The sequence below is a fragment of the Tursiops truncatus genome, chromosome 8 (genome assembly GCF_011762595.2).
Source record: "Tursiops truncatus isolate mTurTru1 chromosome 8, mTurTru1.mat.Y, whole genome shotgun sequence".
Taxonomy (NCBI): domain Eukaryota; kingdom Metazoa; phylum Chordata; class Mammalia; order Artiodactyla; family Delphinidae; genus Tursiops; species Tursiops truncatus.
The window spans coordinates 59,580,611-59,585,766 of record NC_047041.1 but is presented as its reverse complement, the minus strand read 5'-3'; the positions used below and the strand labels follow the sequence as shown (position 1 = coordinate 59,585,766).

The window sequence follows — 5,156 nt, the reverse complement described above, 5'->3', positions numbered from 1 at the left end:
AGGGGAGCAGCATCACCTAACTCAGGCCTACCAGGTAAGGCAAGATGCAGTTGCCAGAACACAAGTGTGGGGCGGGGGGGGTTGTCACTTTTCAGGAGCTGTGGTCTTTGGTAGAAATCACAGCACTGCCAAGTGTGCCTGGCAGAAAGGGACTGGGGAATAAGTTCTTGATGGCTAGTCTCACCCTCTCATCTCTGCATCACATGGGCTGAACCCACCTAAGAAACTGGAGAGAAAAGAAAAGCAGTACTCCATAAATGTCAGCTTCTGGGGACAGAGAACAGAGATCTGGAGGAATAGATGGAGAACAGATGGAGAATAAGCAACACAAAGGGTAAGAAACAAAGACAGGGTACCCCCAGCCTAAAGCCTTGCCTCACCCCACCTCCTCATCTCAATCACAGGCTTGACTCCTGTGCACACTTCTTTCCCAGCCCCAGTAACTCAGCCTTTTCATCTTCCCTTTTCCTGCTTCTGCCAACACTTTCTCTATTCTCATTCATAGTCATCTATGAGAACCTTGAGATGGAGGAAAAACCCAGCTCAAGCGGAGGGATTCTGTGGGATAAAGTCACTACAAACAGCTTACACGAGGTGCCATCCTCCTGGCACCATGGCTACCTGGAGAGAGACATTCCAACGTTTCTTGAAGTTTACTGAATGTATCTTTGGTTTTACACATTAGTCTCAACTGTCAAAGAGCTAAAGCTTAGAGTTACTGTTCCTCAGACACTGCCTTCTCATTCAATCCTCATGACTTCTCTAGGACACACTACTTAATTTTGTTGTAGAATGAGGTCAGTTGTATTTAACTAATGGGATAAGTAATTTGCCTCAAGCTCCTACTGCCAAGATATGAAATCAGATCTGAAAAATTCTAAAGGCCAGATACTGGCTACTTTGCTATATTCAAACCAACTAGGCTCAAGATGTAGAAGACAAAGCTTCTTACATACTTATTCCCCTGACATTCTTCTATTGTATATAGGAACACATTCTGGCATGATCCTTTAGATCCTAAAAAAAATAAAACTATTTCCACGTTGTCTTTCTCAATATACATCTCCCCATTAGCCAATTACTCTGAACTCTGAGTAAGGCCAATTCTTTGGCCAAATGGTCATCTAGGCTTCATGTTATTCTACAATGTATGTTATATTTTTTCCCTCCTGGGGAGAACCCTCTCTGCTTCTAGAATCTTATCCTCACTCAGCCTCCAAGAAAGCAGTAAGCCCTTGCATGGATCTGCCTTTGGGCAGACACAAACTGAGCTCCCATCATCAGCTCTCACCTGTCAGAAATCATTTTTGTTCCACCCCCCGGAGAGTCTTCTTCACCAGCTTGCATCTGCCTTGTGATCTTGGTCTGCAGATTAAATATTTCAGCTCATCCAATAGCTAATGCTGGCCCCAAGATTAAGCTTTGACTTACTATAGAGTCTAGATAGTCCCAGGGGTCTATCTAGAGTCCCACACTGTATCTTTCAGTATCAATGCATCTCTAATCAAGGAGCCCTCACACCGAATCCTGCTTATATGATTCTGAGAAATACCTAATAGCCAACCTACAAGAGTTAAATGACTTAATAGTTACTTGTCCACCTTAGGTCACTTTCATTGATGCAAAAACATTACTTTGAGAGTCATATTGCAAAAAAGATATTCATACATTTCATTCAAATATGTATTCTGGCTTGTGCTTGAAAAATCTGTAGATATCTAGTAATAACTTGTGACATTATTCTGTAATGTCACATAGTAATAACTTGTGACATTATTCTGTAACTTTGAGGAATGTTTATAGAATCTTATCTAGTCAACAACCTATTCCTTATTATAGAACCTAAGAATATTCTTGTCTTTTATTTCCAGAAAAAGTCCTACTGCATTTTGAGGCACAGGTGAGAAGGTGCATTTATAACTAGCCACACTCACTTTTCATAATGTCTGCTCGACACCCAGCTCCTTCCAGCTCACTGTCATTCCAGGATTGGAGTCCCTGCACATCTGGCTCTCCATCCCCTTTGGCTCCATATACCTGGTGGCCATGGAAGGGAATGTCACCACTCTAGCTGTGGTAATGGTGGAGCACTACCTGCACCAGCCCATGTACTTCTTCCTGTGCCTAGAGGCTATCATTGACCTGGTTCTGTCCCACTTCCACTATTCCCAGACTGCTGGGAATCTTCTGATTTGGTGCTGTTGACATTGGCTTGGAGGCCTCCTTGGCTCAAATGTTCCTCATCCACTGCTTTGCCACGGTTGAGTAAGGCATCTTCCTTGCCCATGGCTTTTGACCACTACATAGCCATCTGCGACCCACTCCATCATACCACAGTGCTCACTCATACTATGGTGGATGTTTGGGGCTAGCTGGCCTCTTCTGGGGTGTATTCCACATTGGGCCCCTGCCTCTGATGATCCACCTGCAGCTGCCCCTTTACAAAGCCTGTGTCATCTCCCACTCCTACTGTGAGCACACGGCTGTGGTCCCCCTTGCCATAGCAGAGGCCAGATGGAAGCACTTAACAAGCAGAGGGTTGAAATTACTCTAAAAACTGGTGAAAATCAAAGGGGCTTGGCCCACAGGGAGTGTTAAAGATAGTTAATAGGATATTGTGTCCCAAGGGCCAAAATAGATGGGTATCCAGCAAGGCTCTGCTTACCATTCATAGAACAAGGCAAGAATGGAGGATGAGGAGGCTGAGGATGGTCACTCCAATAAAGTCAGTCTCTTGCTCAATTCCCAGACCTGTGCCAGTGTTAAGATCTAGGGCTGTAACTAAAGAGGTACCTGCGATACCTAAGTGGAAGAACTGTGAAAAAGCATGCCTATTATATACCATGATGATTTCCTGAGACCTTCCTAAAGATAACTTGTGGCCATTTACTCAGGCAATTTATACTAAAAAGAGGGGAATACCAAGGCATTGAAGGTTTTAAAGTTTGAGTTGACCCTGACACCCAGAAATCAAAAGCATAATCGTGGTCCCTCTATTAGAGTTGGGGTTCTACTCTGGGTAGCAGAGTCTAGTTAGTAATTGAAGTTTTGGAGAAAGTCTGTTTTCAGTCACTTGATGAATAGTTAGAATGACTGTACTTGGTAGGTTGAGTAACTTCCATGTGGTGTTGCTGGCCTGTGAGGTAAGAGCCAAAGAGTTGGGAAGGCCAAATAACCTCTAACACTTCTCTCCACCAAGAGTCAAAATGCTGCAGAGGTACATGGAGAATTTGACAAATGTATTGTTTTCCATCTTAGTGATAAAATCCCAAAAACAATTTCCATTAACAGGGGGTGGACAACAGTTCTCATATACGGTTTGCCTCAAGGGCATGTTAACTCTTCCTGTGTCATAACATAATTTAAAGATGACTGGGCATCCTATGGACCTCCACCATCATCCATCGATGGCATGTTGAACTGGCAAAATGAGCTAAAGGTGTTTAGTACAATAGAGGCCTTAGTAAGACACACATGCTCCAAAGGGTAGGAGACAAATCTTAACACTCAAAACCTAGAACTTCAGTGAATTTTAGGGGGCCAATGGTTAAAAATCATTATCAGTAAAAGATCTTCATCTTACATATTTTACCAGATAGAAAGCATAATGCCTGCCACCTTGGATTCTGAAGAGAATGTATCCCTCACTTAGGAATCTTGCTTTAGTCCATATACCCAAAGACACGGAAGTATAGCTTTGAGTGGGCCCAAAGCAAGAAGGCTGTTTTTGGTCCAGACTACGGTACAAGTATCACTGCCACTTAACATTATGAACGAGCAACAGTAGCAGCAAAGGAGACTACGTGTGGACCCAGCCATGTAGGTGCCCCATGATCAAGGCTGACTGCTGCCTCTGAATGCCTGTCAGCAATAGACATCAATGCTGAAACCCAGATATATTAGGGTTATTCCTCAAGGAGGCCACTTGCTGGCAAGTCAACTCCTCTGGCCTCTTGAATCCTAGGAAGTACAGTGGTTTGCACTACCAATGACACATACTATTCTGGGCATGTATTTGCCTTTCTTTCCACAGAGCCTTGACCAGCACTTCTCTTTGAGGGCTTCCTGAATGCCTGATTATAGGCAGGACATCCCATCTGACATAGTACTGAAAGATCAGACACTCTTCAGAGAAGGATATGCAGGACAGGGCTCATAACCATGGGTCCAGTGGTAGCATTACCAGTTTCACCAACCAGAAGGAGTTGGACCCACAGAATGCCAGAGCAGTCTTCTAAAAACAGCTAAAACACAGTTCAAAAGGCAGCACTTCACAGAATTGGAGTCCTATCCTTTAGGATGCAATCTATCAACTGAAGTAACAGCTGTATCTGAGCAAAATTTCAGAAACTGAGGCTGTAGAGCTCATCCTTCCTTCCTTTCCATTTTGCCCTTAGCAAGACAGGCCCACAGTAACTATGGTGGAGCTGCTCCTAAAATCTGAAGGAGATCTGTACAAGGCAAGCAGGGGTGTGGTGACCATAAAAAATTATGCTTTTCAGATTGGACTGCAAGGAGCATATTGGACTGATAGTCTCAATCATTGTGCTCTCAAGTTCATGGCATTGCTAAGCCCTAGTGGCTTCCAACCAATAGATGAACACAGCGCTAATAAGGCAAATCTACTGGAGTGTGATACTGGATTTCTCATGAGTTCCCTTGCCTCAAGACTTACACACAGCCTTGCCAAAGTGTTCTTAGAAATACACGAAAGCCTAAGACCTTCCTCTTCTTTCCTCCCTCCCTCTCGAATCAGATCTGCCTGTGATTTCATGGCTCTTCCAGCCTCAGGATCCCTCTTTGTCTTACTTCATGAGCATTTCCTTCATGAGCATTTCCCTCTGTATACCTCTGACACATCTAATTTAATGTTGGCACCTGCTCCTCAGAGGGCCCATTCTAATGCAACTATGGTAACTCCCACTGAAAAATCTTCAACTCGTGTGCACAAGTCAGTCCTGTGGGGATAGCTAATACCTGTTATGATTATAAACCTGATGGAGAAAATGTTCACATATTGAGGTATGGGGAAGTCTTTTTGGCTTATACATGGTTCAACTTGACTTATTGTGAACTAAGACAGACTCATTCATGGCCTATGAAACACACAGCACATGCTCTTTAACCATTAAGCTAAAGAATGTCCATTTTAAAGA

General features: G+C 43.6%; 1 pseudogene; it reads left to right on the top strand.

The window, feature by feature from the left end:
* Positions 1-257: 257 nt before the first annotated feature.
* On the top strand, positions 258-2,554 carry LOC117313324 (olfactory receptor 52M1-like; annotated as a pseudogene).
* Positions 2,555-5,156: the final 2,602 nt, after the last annotated feature.